We start from the raw sequence: 18,204 nt of genomic DNA on the forward strand, positions 1-18,204 counted from the left end.
TCCAAAACTGCTGCTTGACTATTGTGTTTGTGTGTTCCTGATCCAGAATGAAAGAAGTAGGTCTGCAAAATAATGGATAAATAAATCAAATCAATCTTTATTTATATAGACATTTTCATATTTAATGGAAAACAAAGTCTTTTACACCAAAATAAAGCACAATAATTTAAAAATAGACCCCCTCTCAACCCCAACCCCCTCTCAATGTGAAATAAGTCAGATAATACATAACAGTTCCTCAGGTTTCTGTTTAAAATAGTTGACACAGGTTGTTGGAAATGTCCTTATAAACCTGTTTTCTGCTGTTGACACATGGACAAGATCATCTGACCCCTGATTCTGATTAAAAATAAGGGTTGGTGATACTGGGAATTTGGATATTGATCCAAAATCAAATAATTACATGGCTAGTGTTGCAGATATTTAAACGGATACCAATACTTTTACCTTAAGATTTTTGATTATGGAATAATTTTGGAAATACACCATTTTATGTTAATTAAGTGTATAATAGAAGACGGGACAGAGACTTTCAACAAACAGAAATGTTATTGACTATATACAACAATTTGAGCTGAACATCAATTATAGCACATGTAGAACATAAAAAATAAATAGAACATGTATAGTAGTAATGTCATTCTACAGTAAGAAGAAAGCAGTTATTAGTGCAAAATGTAAAAAGAATAGAAGGCTCCAAGTTGTGGATTGGCTAAAAGAAGACATAGATTAGCACATGGATCATCTACTGTGTATGAGAACTGGACCCCCCTCGAAATCCAAACCAGAAGTAACTGGGGGCTCGCAAAAAACTGCGTCTGAATTGTCTTTGAAAAAGGAAGTATGCTTTTTTCTTTGGATGACATTCCAAACAAATCACTTTCCGTCAAAGTACCTCTACAGCACAAATAACTAATTGTCTTAAGAAATTTTGGGCTGTAGTTTAACAGGATGAGAGTTTAACGTGTTGTTATCACACTAATGTGTACCACTGATGTGTACAATAGATTTCAGCAGGATTTCCCTGTGAACTAAACTGAGACAGCACACTCTTTTTTGCACATCAAAAGTTCTGCTTTATGACCGAGACAAAAGGCTGAGCAGACTTGTGGGGTTGCTTGTGTGAGACGTGCTGTTTGCCAATGGCAGATGTAAGGATTTAGGGAAACACTTTGTGTTTACTGCTTTTCTGTTCAAGAACATCCACAAGACCTCGCTGTATGAACTCATCTTATTTTGTTAGTTTCCTGTTCCTTCATAAAAGCCCAGGCATGTGACAAGAAACTGATATCAATACGTGAAACTTTTTATTTATCTTTTTTCATTTGACAAAGACAGTTTAGACTTCTGGTAATGTTGAGCATGTTTTTCCTGGATTTTCCTCTTTGGTCCATGGCATAACAAGAAAGAATACCAACTAGAACTGCGGTGCTTGTCTTTGCATTTCATTCTGAAGCCCACATCTACATCACTGCTCCTGCATTGTGTATGTCTGAGTTTCTTTTGGATTCCAATTTGCATTGAAAACATGCACCGTTTGGTTTCTGCTTGTAAGGTTTTTTTTTTTGTCGTTGTTTTTTTGCAGAAGTAAGTCGAGCTAAACAAGCTTGCCAAGATGCCATCACAGAGTAGAATTTAAGTCTTTCCTGTAATGTAAGAACACAAATGACCTTGAAAAAAGGCCAACATGCTTTTGATGATGGCAGAAAAATAGGACAGCATGTGTGTGTTTGCATGTGGTGCGTGTATTTTAAAATACAAGTAAATGAAACTTTATAAGAGAAATCCATGGTACTTGTGCTTTTTTTTCAGAAGAACAAAAGTCCACAAAAGATTTAGTCAAATGCAAATGTTTTTTTAGAGACAAAATGTAAAAGCATTCCTTACCTTAAAGAATGAAATTTGAAAATATCTGTTTCCTAGGAGACAAGCCTTTCTTAGCCTTCATGTTGTCTTCCAAATTTGCTTTGCTATCCAGTGCATGTCTGCATAGGGAGGTTTTCAAAGGTGCATGTGCACATGTTAGTAATTCAGCACAAGCTCTTGAGAGTGTGCTGAGCTGCATAAAGAGATCACTGTTGCATATTCAGATGATCTGTCCCACGGGGGTCATTAAGAGGCGTGTTTCAAAGAAGCCGGCAATCTCACAGTGCTGTTAATGAGGTACAGTTATGACTTTATTAAAACTAACACTTGTTTAGCTGCTCTTTGAGTGGACAGTTTGCAAAATCTGGGTTTTAACTTCTCAGTTCCCCTTTTAAGTTATTTTAGATGAACAATTAAACATCTCTGTCTCCCAATAGCCGATCAGATTTGAAAGACTTTTGACTTTGCCCAGTGCATGAAGTGTTTGACATTTTAGAAAGGGATATGTGTTGCTGGCTTTGCAAGTGCTGTGAGACACTTGACAGAATTGTAATTCAGTGGAATGGGAAGCATGCCATCCAGTGACCAGTGACAGAGCTCTAATTATGCTGCAGCCGCTGAAAGCCTGTTGACAGCCATTCTGATGCATTAGTGAGAACTCCTGTACTTTAGTTCCATTAAAGCTATAAAGTACACTGTGCCAACTGATTGCAATATTTTGAACGCTTTAGTGAAATTATAATAAGTATCAGCCTGATACTATTACACTGTTCAGCCTTTGAAATATTCATGCAACTGACCTGTTTTGGTTTGATTTATGAAGGCAAATTCACCTTTATTCAAATCTAACTCATGTTAGCGACAATAAACTAGCTGTAACGGTAGTGTGTAAACATCTGGTAAAGTCATGCAGTCTTTTCCTCCAGCATTAATCTTTTTTCTGCAGCTCTCTTCCTTTTGATCTCAAGCTTCCCTTCCTACCTTCATATTTGTGTTTTGGTGGGATGAGCTTTAAGTGTTTCCTGTTGAAGAGGAAATGCGGTTGAGTAAGCCACATGTGGTGGGTTCATCTCTACCTGCTGTGCAGCTTAAAGCATGTCTCAATGTCAAAGCTACAAACTCCTTTTTTTTAAATGTAAACCCAACCTAAAGAAAGGAAGTGTTGGGAACTTTCATTTATTCCCAAGTCTGCATTTTTGCCTTAAACAATATTCTAAACTTGTGTATTTTTTACTTCCCCCTTTTTAATAACCCCCATTGTCATGGTGCCTCTGTCAGACTCCTCCCCCTCTCCCCTCTGCTTGGCCTAATTCACCGCAGCTGCCGCCACTCTACTCATCAGCCTGCCAGATCTTCATAAGGAGCTCCAGGACCAGTATTCAACGCGAGTTCGTTGCCTCTAATGGTGCTTAGTCTGGCTTCTGTTCGTCTCATGTTAAGAATCCCTCGTCTTCGTCTCACGAACCTCTTGTCCTGTTCCAGGAATACCTACTCCCACGAGTGGACGGCAAAGCTGATTCGCCGAGCAGAAACCCTCCTGAAACTCACCTTCTCAGTGGAGCCTTTGGTCGAACATCAAGCCACGTCTCACGCCACGGTCCGGTTCCTCAAGCGGTACCTCCTGTCCTCGTCTGGTGTTCAGATCCCCGGACTCCCTCCAGCCACGTCGCCTCCCTGCCGTACCAAGATTACATCACCAGCTGAATCAATAAACCCACTTCTTGCCATAACTCACCTCCTGTCATCATTCCGGGTTCCAGCATCTGGGTCTGCCTAGCCAGTCATGACAGAACGAACTCGCCAAAACCCCGACCCAGCTGACCCGGAGGATCTGCGTCACACGATCTCCCAGCAAGGAGTATTTCTAGAACTCCTCTACAGCTCCATGTCCCGTATAACTGCTGTTCAAGAGGACCTGATCTGCCGTTTCCAAGGTATCACGCAAACCCTCACTGAGCTAACCGGGCATTATGCTAACTCTGCTACAGGACCGCTCCCGTCGGTTTCCGGCAACATCCCCGCTTCCGCTTCCGGTGCTATCCAGACTACCGAAAACTTCCGGCTCCAACCGGAACCATTCTTCGGTGACGTAGAAGCCTGCGGCGGTTTCCTTCTACAGTGTCAGCTAATATTTCATCAAGCCCCCAGGTATTATCATTCTGATCTCAGTAAAATTACCCTTATCATCAATTCACTTCGCAACAAAGCTCTCAAATGGGCCCAAGCCTTCATTGCCTCCAACCCGATTTCTCATCTTCCATACGAACTTTTCATTAAGGAATTTCGTCTTATTTTTGATCAGCCACGCAGACAAGAAGAAGCCACCCGGCACCTCTTACATTTAAAGCAGCATGATCGGTCAGTTAGCGACCATGTTATCGATTTTCGCATTTTGGCTGTAGAAGCCGGCTGGCCGGACATAGCACTTAAGGGTGTGTTTTATCAGTCCTTGAACGAACCAATTAAGGATCATTTATGCACCCAGCCGGAGGCTAAAACATTTGAGGATTTGGTATCTGCCGCGCTCAGGTCAGACACTCGGCTCCGGGAAAGACAGAATGACCGCCACGTGAACCACTGCAAAACCTTAAATAATAACTCCTTTCTTAATTTCCCCGGCAGGATACAACCTAAAATAGGCTCACTCCCTGACCCCAAGACATTGGAAGAGCCCATGCAGGTGGGACACTCAAAATTGTCGGCAGAGGAGCGTCAGCGACGTCGCAAGGAGGGCTCATGTTATTATTGCGGCGCTCAGGGTCATTTAGTGTCACAATGTAGATTGCGGTTAAGCTCCCAAAACCCCCCGTCGGGCGACAGGCCGCGGAGGGAAAACTCCTCTGCTGACTCTACGGCTAACTTTCTCTACATCCCTGTCAAACTCTTTACTACGTCCGAAATTCATATCACCGAGGCCCTCATTGACTCCGGGGCAGAGCAAAGTCTCATAGACCGTGATCTCGTCACTAGATTACACCTCCCCACAGAACCCCTGGACACTCCCGTACAAGCTTCTGGTTTAGGTGGACAACACCTTTCCCGTATTACCCATCGCACCAAACCCGTACAAATACTCACTTCCGGCAATCATAGAGAAAACATCCAGTTCTTCGTCACACAATCTTCTCATACTCCCATAATCCTGGGTTTCTCCTGGTTAAAACTCCACAATCCTCAATTCAATTGGAGTCTGGGTCAAATCACCAATTGGAGCTCTTACTGTCTGGCAAACTGTCTTGCCTCTGCTATCCCCTCCATTCCTCAGTTGTCTCCTGAACACTCTGATGTTAATCTGGACAAAATCCCTGCCTGCTATCATGATCTTCACGAAGTTTTCAGCAAAACCAAGGCCTGCGCTCTACCGTCTCACCGCCCCTATGATTGTGAAATAATTTTACAGCCTGGCTCCACCCTCCCCAAGGGGAGGCTATTCAATCTATCTGGACCGGAAAAACTCGCAATGGAGAGCTACATTCAGGAGGCCCTATCCCTGGGTCACATTCGACCTTCATCATCACCTGTTGGAGCAGGATTCTTCTTCGTGGAGAAAAAGGACAAGACCTTACGCCCCTGCATTGATTACAGAGAGCTCAATCAGATCACGGTGAAAGATAAGTACGCTCTTCCTCTCATATCCACTATTTTTGACTCTGTGCAGGAGGCCCAAATCTTCACGAAGCTGGACCTACGCAACGCGTATCACCTGGTCAGGAAGAAGGAGGGGGACGAGTGGAAGACGGCGTTTACCACCCCACTCGGACATTATGAATACCTGGCCATGCCCTTTGGGCTGACCAACGCCCCCGCCGTTTTTCAGAGACTCGTAAATGACGTCCTACGGGACTTTCTTAATCGTTTTGTCTTTGTGTATCTGGACGATATACTCATCTACTCCAAGAACCAGATCCAACACGAACAGCACGTCCGTCAAGTTCTCACTCGTCTACTCGAAAATCAACTGTTTGTCAAGTCAGAGAAATGCGAATTCCATGTTGACCATGTCCAATTTTTGGGGTATATTATTGAACCAGGCCATATTCGACCCGATCCCGCAAAGATTGATGCCGTTGCCAATTGGGAACCCCCCAATAGTCGTAAGAAACTACAGCAGTTCCTTGGTTTCGCTAATTTTTATAGGCGGTTCATCAGGAACTTCAGTAGTATCGCTGCACCCCTCACTCGTCTCACGTCCACTTCTCAGAATTTCACTTGGACCCAGGAAGCTCAAGAAGCCTTTGATCAACTCAAAAAACTATTCGTCTCTGCTCCCATCCTGATTCAACCAGACCCCTCTCGTCAATTCGTGGTTGAAGTGGACGCCTCGGATTCGGGAGTTGGGGCTGTACTTTCTCAGAAAGAGCCCCAAACCGGTAAGCTCAAACCATGTGCCTTTTTCTCTAAGAAGCTATCACCTGCAGAACAAAATTACGATGTGGGGAACAGGGAGCTGTTGGCCATCAAGCTGGCCCTAGAAGAATGGAGGCACTGGCTGGAGGGGGCAGAACATCCTTTTGTGGTTTGGACAGACCATAAGAACCTGGCATACTTGAGGACAGCAAAAAGACTCAACTCCAGACAGGCAAGGTGGTGCTTGTTTTTTGACCGTTTCCGTTTCACTATTACATACAGACCCGGAAGCCGTAACGTCAAACCTGATGCCCTGTCGCGCAAGTACAGCTCCTCCGAACCAACCACCGCCACCATCATTTCTCCCACCTGCATTGTGGGAGCCCTTACCTGGGATATAGAGACTCGTGTCATCCAAGCTCAAGGTGAGGAACCTGGTCACGCCCCTTGTCCTAATGGAACTCTGTTCGTCCCCACTTCCCTCAGATCTGAAGTTTTGTCCTGGGGCCACACCTCCAAAATCTCATGCCACGGGGGGGTCCAACGTACTTTGAACCTGCTCAAGCGTCGGTTCTTCTGGCCGTCTATGGAGAAGGACGTACGAGAATTCGTGGCTGCCTGCTCCACCTGCGCCCGCTCAAAATCCGCCAATACTCCCCCTGCTGGTCTGCTCCACCCATTACCTACTCCCAGCCGTCCCTGGTCGCATATTGCTCTGGACTTTATCACCGGACTGCCTCCCTCTCAGGGTAACTCCGTCATCCTCACGGTCATAGATCGGTTCACCAAAATGGCTCACTTTATACCTTTAGCCCAGCTACCTTCAGCCACTGAAACGGCCCAAGTCCTGGTCGATCAGGTGTTTCGGCATCACGGCATCCCCATGGACATAGTATCTGACCGTGGCCCCCAGTTTATTTCCCATGTCTGGAAGGCATTCTGCTCTGCCTTAGGGGCCACGGTCAGCCTCACCTCCGGTTATCACCCTCAGTCCAATGGTCAAGCAGAGAGGGCCAACCAGGAACTGGAGGCGGCACTACGTTGCCTGGCGGCACAGAACGACAAAGACTGGTCCCAGTATCTCGTTTGGATTGAGTATGCCCACAATACTCACACGTCCTCTGCCACTGGGATGTCACCTTTCGAAGCCGCCCTCGGGTACTCACCACCTCTGTTTCCGTCCCAGGAACTCGATTTGGCGGTGCCTTCGGTCCAGGAACATCTCCAGCGTTGCCAACGCATCTGGCGCCAGACCACAGAGGCTCTCCTCCGCACCAAGGAGAGCAACTGTCGCATCGCCAATCGTCACAGGGTGGTGGGACCCACGTACCAGCCTGGTCAGAGGGTTTGGCTTTCCGCTCGCAACATTCCCATACATGCTCACTCCCGCAAGTTGGCTCCTCGATTCATCGGACCATACACCATTGAAAAGATCATCAATCCTACCTGTGTCCGTCTACGCCTCCCTCGAGCTCTCAAGGTACACCCCTCCTTTCATATCTCGCAGATCAAACCCGTTCAGGACAGTCCTCTGTGCCCGCCGTCCGCTTCCCCACCACCCGCCCGGGTCATCGACGGCGCCCCCGCCTATACGGTGAGCCGGATCCTGGACATCCGTCGTCGGGGTCGCGGACACCAGTTCCTGGTTGATTGGGAGGGCTACGGTCCTGAAGAACGGTCGTGGATCTCCCGCTCTCTCATCCTGGACCCGTCCCTCATCGAGGATTTCTTCCGGGCCCATCCTGATCGCCGTCCTGGACCGCCTGGAGGCGGTCGTTGAGGGGGGGGTACTGTCATGGTTCCTCTGTCAGACTCCTCCCCCTCTCCCCTCTGCTTGGCCTAATTCACCGCAGCTGCCGCCACTCTACTCATCAGCCTGCCAGATCTTCATAAGGAGCTCCAGGACCAGTATTCAACGCGAGTTCGTTGCCTCTAATGGTGCTTAGTCTGGCTTCTGTTCGTCTCATGTTAAGAATCCCTCGTCTTCGTCTCACGAACCTCTTGTCCTGTTCCAGGAATACCTACTCCCACGAGTGGACGGCAAAGCTGATTCGCCGAGCAGAAACCCTCCTGAAACTCACCTTCTCAGTGGAGCCTTTGGTCGAACATCAAGCCACGTCTCACGCCACGGTCCGGTTCCTCAAGCGGTACCTCCTGTCCTCGTCTGGTGTTCAGATCCCCGGACTCCCTCCAGCCACGTCGCCTCCCTGCCGTACCAAGATTACATCACCAGCTGAATCAATAAACCCACTTCTTGCCATAACTCACCTCCTGTCATCATTCCGGGTTCCAGCATCTGGGTCTGCCTAGCCAGTCATGACACCCATGTAAGCAAACAACCATCGCTCCACTGAACCATTGTCTGACAAAGCACTTTTCTTTTTGCCTCAGCAGAATCTATAGTCTCAGATACTTTGAGGACACTTATTTGACACCTATTAAAACATATTCTTACTTCTCCTTTAAAATCAGTTTAAATTAGCTGGTGAATTCTCAAAACTGTGCTCCAACACTTTAGTACTAGAAACAATCATCCTTGCACCTGGGTGGCATCAGCCATTTTTTGATCTCTTTAGCAGTCAAATGTACAACCAGCAGGAGGAGGATTTGGCTCAGTAACACAAAGGGCCGTCAACCAGATGTATTTTCATTCCGAGCTTAAGTGTGGATTGTAAGAGGCAGTCTGGGTCCAGTTCTGGGTCAGATGGACAGGACCTGGGAGAAAACCTGCCATGCTCATCACACTTCTAATTATCCACTTCCTCTGTCAGATTTGAGTTCTGTGCGTATCCCAAAATGGTGCTTGCCCTTTTGTCCTTGGATGGCGAGATCAGTCGCTACAAGCTGGACATAGAGGCAGATGAATCCTGCTCATTGAAGACCACCTGCAACAAACCAGGACAAAGAGGCCTGAGGCTTGACAGAGTACAGTCAAGATTTAGCTTGTTTTTTGTGATAGGGACTGAAAAAGGGGATTAGCAGTGAATAATAAGTTTGTTTTGACTATGAAATGCACCATTAAAACACTGATTGTGGCTTGAATTTCCCAATATTTAATAATATTTTTATATTTGCATATTGGAGAAAAAAATGGTGGGACAGATCAAGGTTGGGAGTCCAGTTGCTGAAAATTTTCTTTGGTGCACTGTATGTAAACATGCATTATGATACAGAAGTGTAGTTCTACAAACTGCAGCTTAAAGATGAAAATGCAACCTTCTGTTTAATCCAAGGTGTTATTTTTGTTAAACATTTTATAATAGTATTGTCTATTATTGAAAAACTTTTATTTATTTATTTGTTTTTAATTCAGGCGGTAAAGTTGCAAAATTACTCTGGTTCACATTACTGCCATAAAGACCTAAAAGCGTTGCATGTACTGTACTACATTAATGTTTAAAATTTTATGTAAAATTAAGTATGCCTTGATGAAATGTTTGTAATTCTGTTTAAAAGGTCTCTGTATAGATGTGGCTGATATGTAATGAGAGTTAATGCCCGACGAGGTGTCCATTATCAGACATTAACCTACAACGTGGAAGCCTGAAACGTCCGACATAAAGCGTTCGTGAAGGCTGTTCATTTCTGATAATGGAAAATTCGAAGGCCATTATCCTGCTTGTAACACGGTCAATTACAAAACCAATGTTTTTTAAATCAATTTTAGCTTTAGGTTTAAATCGCTTTTCACAAAAACAGACTTTTTGATACGTATTGCAACACTGTCATTGTAACAGCATTGACTGCAGCGGCAAAGGAAATCAATGTTCTAATCGTCATGATAGGTTAAAAAAAGTATTTTTTCAGAGAGAAAGTTAACCTTTTACCTCTGGTTTGAAGCAAAAGTTTGTTTCAAAGAAACAAAGTCTAGGTAGTTCAATTCTTCCTTGTCGTCTTATTTCCTCCTTCTTTGATTGTTTTCTGTCTTTCTCTTCCGCTGCATCCCATTCTTCAAAATGATCAAATTAAGCAAATATGTTCAAGTGAACTATAAAATCACTCATCTTTTCTACGGTATTTCTGTTGTATAAACTGTGGAATAAGCTATAAAAACCTATCTTTTTTTTTAAATGCTTTTTTAAAATTATTTTAAAATGTTAAAAATTGGAATGACAACTGCTGTTTAGGCCAGCGCATTGATATTAGAACACTTGGGCTTTGTGAGTGGAACTTCTTTGTACGTGTGGTATATCACTTTTTAGTCTACCCCTTAAGCCAATCAGAATCGAGTATTAACTGGGCCGTGATATAACATAGTTTTTTGTACTATGTTATAAATGGAAGACACAGGTAAAATGTCATTAGTGGTTTTGGAAATTTTGGAAATGAGAAATATACTGTTTATTAAATATTTGTAAATCCGAGAAGTCAGGCACAACCACTTAACTTAAATATGGAACAGCGTTGTGCACCGTCAAATATGTTTTACATGTTTGCAATTTAGGATTGACCTAGAAAGCAACCAACCCTGACCAGTAAAAAGAAGTACAGCGATGTATTTGACTTGAATAGGCAAAAGGGACCAGCTACAGAATGTTTTCCACATCTAAAGGATTTAGAAGTGAGTCTCATAATGACTTTAAAAGAACTGGCATCACGTCTAAACCTACCAATACTCTCACTATGCAATGCCTTGTGAAGTGGAATTATAATATGTTACTGAAACATTACCATAGGAAATATGACTTAAAAGGTTATGTCAGAATGCAGAATATCCCATTTCAGGTTATCGTAATAAAAAAAAGCTTATCTTTATAAATAACGCACTAGATGTAAACAGAAACAAATGAATGAGCTCGTTAAAAACAAGTTACTTTTATTGATAAAAACCAAAAACTTCAAATGTACAAATTTAAGATACAGCACAAATAACTGCAAAAACAAATCACCGAACAAAAAATAGAAAACTTGAATATAATAAAAAAAAAAAAAACACACAACTGTCATAATTGATGAAGAGTTACAAAACATGAGATACAGCTCCCATGTAGCAAATAGCCCTAAAAACACAACTAACAAAATTTTGTTTGGTTAAATGCATTTAAAATTATATTTGGATTAAAACTTTACCTGTTTCCTTACATTCAGGAAGCAAAACATCTTCAGACTTTGTACACAGTTGTGTTTCCTCTCCAGTTGCCATCACTGTTAAAGTATGACTTCAGACTGAGAACAAGAACACACACTTTAGAAACACCTGCCTGATCTACCATTTTTCTGATTTATGATTCCACGGCTCCTGTCTAAATGTCAGTGTTGAAATTCAACATAAATCATGGTGAACTTACCTTCAGCATTAGTCATCAGAAATGGTATCCTTCTTTTTTAACCATTTATCTCAACAACACTGTGAGCAGCCTTACAGATTTTATTTCTTCATAAAGACTCTCAGACTTGTTTACCTGTTTTTATTACTGTCTGCTCTTTGTTTGTTTGTGCTGGGTGCAGGACACTGAAGTTATTTCAAGTTTTTTTTTTTTTTTTTAAAGAACATTATACAGTCACATATACTGTATATATAGGGCAAAGAAGTCTCAAGAAGAGTCAAGTCTCAAAAGCCAAAAGAGCGTTTTTTAAAGTTACGTAAAAATTTCATTAGATGATGACATGAGAACGTCTGCTATGGCACCAGTCAAATATGCTGCCGAGTATGAGATAAAAAAGGGAAGAGATTCATGTTTATTCCTTGTCTCCTGCTAGGTATTAATGTGTGTGTGTGTGTCCGTGTCTGTTGTGTGCTTCTGTATGTTTGTGTTTAAATTACTTTGGATTCACTGTCATGCCCTGTGGTTTGGAAAACTAGTCTGTGTTTAAAAAAAACAGAAGAAGAAGAGGAAGAAACATACAAACTAAAACTGATCATAAATTAATGCAAGAAAAAGGTTGAAAAAAGGACAAAATTCAAATGATTTATCTCTGTAATCACTTATCTGACTGCTTCAGTAATAAATACAAGACCTTGTGAAAACTAGTTTTGCTAGCTTTCATTAAAAATACTTGAACAAAATCTACCTATTGAAGACTTTTAAACTATCTGTCCTTCTGGCCCTCAGGCCCTGTTTGAAGTAAAATTGGACCATCATGTCCTTCATTGCTTCAATTGCCTCTCACTGGAGTAAAAATCAGTAGCAAAGTCTGGTGTCAATCATATGGGATGACTAGCTTCTATACCTGTGGAGCATATCAATAACGAAATGGGCAATTTAACAGTGCCTGGGTCTCTCTTACTCACCTCCTCACTTTAGATACACTTCAGTTTCTAAATCGAAGAACTTGGGGTCTCACTGAACTCCAATCCACAGATTAGATCTTATGTTACTCATTTGCATACATCGCATGTGAGCTATGACTCATCAGTATTTGTTTTCTTTTATGTATCTGGTGAATCTTTGAAAACAGGATTCATCAAAAATGAAGCAAAAAGACAAAACTACATTAACTATAGATCCACTTTCACATGGCAGTCAGTAGTTTTCTGAAAAACATCACATCATTTCAGAGCAATATCTCTGCATTATTTCTTCAGTTCATCAGGCTTCCTTTGGCTTTCATTCTCTCACAGCTCTCCTGTTCAATGTTTTCTCTGAACCTTGATTCTCCACCTTCTGGGTGCTGCAGAGAGTGTCATGTTAAGGGTTTAGGTTAAGATGCAGTGTGATACAGTCTGGCTATAGCTGACAAAAGGAGGCATTCTGATCTGAGCAAATGGGCCCTATTTTGAACAGCATCATGGTTAGGAATTCACATTGTCTTTCATCTAAATCTTTCCTTTTTTTAATGAAACGGCATTAAAGGGAAATAAACATAAACCGATTAGCATCCTCTGTCTAAAAATGTTGGTCCTTCAATTTGGTTTTACAATGTCGGACAAATGTCATGCATGCAGAGATATGGTTGATGATATTAGAATACTAAAAGGGTGAAAAGAAATACATGACATTTATTTCTTCATTTTTGAATTCATTTTTGTATTTATTCATTTTTGTACAAAACAAGACAAGTACATGGAAAAAACAAGAATCTAATATAACAAACAGAACAAAATAAAATCACCAATATGTAAAACTGATAACAGATACACAAACAAACAAAATAAAAATCCAGTTGGCTCATCAGTCCTCCTGTACTTGGCTGTGGATCTCATCTCTGGCTAATCTGTGCTCCTGCTCCTACACTTGGTTGTAGACCCTACCTCTGGCTCGTCCCGACTGATCTAGATAAGCTAATTCTTCTCTAAGAGTTCTGGTACATCGACTGTCCATCCTGGGGAGGATTCCTCCTTCACGTGGACATCCCCTGAGGTTTCTTAGTCCAAAAAAGGCGTTCATGTTAAAAAAAAGAAAATAAAAGATCAGTTGTAAAGTGTACTACACATGGTAAGTGGTCTAAGGGGGTATGGTCCACTATTATTTTGAGTCATCCAGATATTGTTGCTAGCTTCTCAGAGATCCAATTAAGCAGAATTATTTTTCTGGCACAAAAGGTTAGGACATTGAATACTTTTCTGTGAGTTATATTCTTAATGTATGAATTAGGGATACCAATTCATGGGCTGTAATTAACCAATAAAGGCTTTAAAATTTGTAAAATTGTCTTTTTTTCCCCTCATGTTAAACAATAAAGAAGCAAACTATGTGCCCAAGTGGATGTGCCTTTTACACCATCAGTTTTCAACCTGAAAGGTCACCAAGCTATTTATAATGCACTCCATCTATCTCTGTGGTGTGTCATCATGGCCCATTGTTCACTCATTTTTACATTCACATCAACACAGCCCTTCCTTTTGATTGCTTCATGCTGAACTGTGTAATCTCCATCAAAGGATGTTCAGTATACTGTGGGCCTCAAGAAAGTCTGTGCTGAAGAAACTTCAAAATTGCATTTTCAGGATGATCACTTTCACGTTTTCAGTGCGGGGTCAGAAGTTCAGCAATAGTACTGAAGCAACGTAACAGTTAAAGCAATGTTACTCTAACAGCCTAAAGTCTTTTTTATGCAGCTGCTAAGCAACTGCTTCAACTTGCAATGGGAGGTTCATATTTGTGAGCCACCAAATGTTGAAGAGATGTTTTTCACATTGTATTAAAATTCTCCAAGACTTTTTCCAACATACAGTGGCTGGCCACTCCCCTTTAGGTACATATGAGATGTTACAATGGTTAAACACAAGATAATCTATAGCATTTAGATAAACCAATCTTTTTTGATGATTGATATATTGGATGAGAATCTGATCATTTTGAACTAAAACGTGAATTTAAGGGGCTTATTGGAATGTATGGGTGTGGTGAATGGTTCAAACCTGAGTTTGCTAAACATGCAACAAAAGATCCTTTCATGTTCTACATCCCCGGCTTGGCTGGTTTGTGTTTGCTATGTATTAGCCGACTTTATTGTTTGGAGCCTGTCAGTGTCGGTACACAAAGTGTCGCCCGACATGGTAAGACAGAGTAAGAACATGCATGGGTGGGCCATGGGGGAAAAGCAGCAGAGCAAGGATAAAGAGCATAATCAGAGGAAAGACTAAGAATCCTGTCAAAGATGGGAGGGTTAAAAGTAAAAAGCTGCCTAATTAAACCCAAAGTGTCAGGGTTGCAACAAAAGAGGAAAACAACATTGAACAATTTGAAGAACCATAGAAAGAGCATGAGAAAGCAACAAGGCAACAAAGTTGAATCTCAGCGGAATCGGATATGTGACTTACAGTAAAAGGTAAAAAAAATACAAAGAGCTGCAGGTCTCTGATTTGAGACCGGCCCTTTCAAAACAAAACCAAAATTCAGTGGCAGAAAAACACCGCTTTTCTTATTCAAACATCAATGTTGACTTTGCCTGCCTTTTTCTGTGAGCAACCGTTTCCATATCTGGGTCAAAGAAGTTGAAACTGCGCTTGAACAAGGGGTAAGATGTGCCACTGCAACTTCAAAGAGGTTGAACATGATGCAAGCAGAGGCAATGCAGTGTCAGACTCCAGCAAGAGGGCCCTTAAGAAGCAGGTATCCTGACAAAGGGCAACAAATTCTCCTTAACAGCGGGGACTGAAACACCTGGCTGTCATTATCTTGAACAGATCCTCCTGATATTCAGAATTAAGCTCAGAACGTGGCTCGATTTAAATTTCATTACAAGGGCTCCTGCACAGCTCCTTTGCAAGACAAGACGTGTCACAAGATTAATATTAGAATGAGCTGAAATTGGGGTGCAATCATGTGACACCAAATAAATTGCTTCCGCAGATGAGAAATAGAATGATAACATGAACTCGCGATTAGCACTGCAACAATAATACAGCACTTTTATTCCCATATGACTCCAAGAGTAAAAGACAGAAAAGGGAAAGCACTGAATAAGAACAAGCTGAGAGTTTTTCGGATGATGGAAAAATACGTTTTGTTCCAGCGCCGTTCTTCATTTCCCTGAGTGATTGTGAGGTTCGAACTTCACAGGCAGCTGTTTTAAGACGTTTAAATATCTCAAGGAGTGTTCTTTAATTATGAATGAAACCCTCTTTTCACCAAACTGCCTCTAGATATTACGTTCAGGAATTAATTTGAAACATGCAAAAGCTGCTTTCATTGATGCTGCCTCCATGAGGTCCGCTTTCTTTAGAGATAAGCCATTTATCAGCAGTTGTTGGAAATTATTAGTTTCTCCATCTGATTGATGTCACCGCAAAAGCGGGGAAATGAGGCGGAGGGAAAGGAAACACAAAAACATGGCATCGACATAGATCAGCGTTATTTGTTGAGCCCGCATGCATGACAGCACTTGTGTTGTTTTACAGCGGCGGGCAGCGTTTCGAGGAAAGCTGACCTGCATGTGCACACGGAGAAGCTTTTGTACACTTATTTACCATAAATTGCTGTGAGCGGTTTTCAAAGGGTTGGGAAAGAAATCCAGCCCTTTGAGATAAGAGGCCCTTTGTTTTTAATCAAAGCCTCAGTTTGAATGAGAAAATGTTCCAAATGACTAGAGTCAAATGAAAAGGAGGTTTAGGCAGGCGCAGCTCTTTCAGGACTCAAATCAAACCTCTGAGCCACAACTGTGAAGGAGAAAGCTGTGAAAATAGAATGAACTTTCCTTTGCTTTGGACAGAGGTTTTCATACTTAAACACTGAGAAAACAGACAGTTCACTAATAAGTTCTTGTATCGAGGAAACCAAGCCTGCTCTGACTTAATGGCCTGTTCACGAGTTATAATTTATGTTTTAATTTGTGGAAAGCACTGTGTGTGTTTGCTAGCTTTTTCTCTGCACAGCACTGGCATTGACAGAATCATAAAGACATGTTGTACTTAATAACACAAAAAATCCAAATGCGAATATTCCCTCTCAGTTGTATTCCTTCTTTAAAAAGGTCTCAGTGTTGAAACTTAATGGTGGCACTTTGCTCACTTTTGAACTAAATTATTTTACACAGTTTGAGCCCTAAGAAAAAAACACGTCAAGGTGATGCTTCCTTCTTCCAGACTTTCAAAGTAAGAGTGCAGAATCACTAAAGTCACTGTTGTTCTGAGCTGTTTGTAAGCACCACAATAGTGTGGTTCTCTATTTTGATTAGATATTGATTTATTTCAAACATGTAAAAAAATATGTAGAACAGTACAAAATAGTACAATAAAATAGAAATAAAAAATAAGGAAATAAAAAAAAGTCTCTGTTGGACTGAACTAAAAAAATACATGTTTGAAAAGGGGATAGGCAGAAGCCAATGCTTTGGTGGAACTTTGCTCACTTTTTACTCAATTTGTTTTCACATTTTTAAACAAAACAACAAAAATAAGTCAAGGAGATGCTACCTGCTTCCAGACTTTCAAAGTAAGAGTGCAGAATCACTAAAGTCCAGTGACTTTGTTCTTTTAGAGGAGCAAGACCCCAAAGATCTACTCTGCTCATACGCTTTATTTCATTTCTGTTCCTTAAGGAGGAACATGAAGTAAATAATTCATTAATTCTCCAATCAGTTAACTTCCCTTGAAAAGTGGGGAGTGATCAAATGTCCAGTGTTAGGAGAGGATAGCTTCAGCTGAGGAGTAAAAGGTAGAAGGACACATGTACAACACAATTTAGATTGTTGAGTTACTGTTAGAGTAACAATATACTCCAACTCTGAATTACATTTAGGAGGCCACGATCAAAGCCAGACGCGCCAAAATAGTCCTACAGAACCAAACAGCAGAGCAGGGACTATGGCGGAAATTCAAAGGTTAAAATCCAACCCTACTTGGGAAATCCAGGCAAACAGTTGAGCGCCGGGCGCAGCGTGGCAGTCGGGCAGCAGTATGATTTGAGCCTCATGATTTTTTAGGCGGTGTTTAGTGACTCAATCAGCGGGTGGAGTACAAATCCAATATGGAGGAACGATCCTCCGAGCGTTCTCGTCCTGAACTTCCATCCATCCGTCCATTTTCTTAACTCCCCTACACCCGTCAATCTTATGAACACAAGTTCTGCAGAGGCATGGAGCAGCAAATTCCCCGCGCATCGAAAGGGAGGCGTCTGACGGGAATTTGACGTAAAAAAAAATCGCATTTGGTGTGAGCATAGCTTTACCCTGCATCCTTAACATTTAGGTGTGGAACAGAGTTCAAACATTCTCCTGGCTCTGCCACAAGAGTTCACAGCCATGAATTACAATATGACTTTTTACCCAGAGGAGAATCTTTACTCATGCTGACTGAATAGAAGCCCAGTACTAAATATTTGTTTGTCACATTTGTTAAGTCATGCAAGCTAAACCTGCAGGGGCCATAGATCAGGCCATGAACTCCATAAATCCTTTCAAACCAGCCTTTGCTTTGCTGTGGCCCATGTTAAAAAGGTTTGCAGCTCAGAGGTGTAGGCATGCTATCTCTGTCTGAATCTCTAAAGGTCTTTTAGAAGTCACGACTAACTAGAAGCTTGGGAATTGACTGTCTGAGCTGACGAAGTAGAGAGAGGGGGGTCCTCCCTGAGAGACTCCGTCAGCTCCCCCCGATGCTCTCACCTCATA

The sequence above is a fragment of the Oryzias latipes genome, chromosome 1, assembly GCF_002234675.1.
Source record: "Oryzias latipes chromosome 1, ASM223467v1".
Lineage (NCBI taxonomy): Eukaryota > Metazoa > Chordata > Actinopteri > Beloniformes > Adrianichthyidae > Oryzias > Oryzias latipes.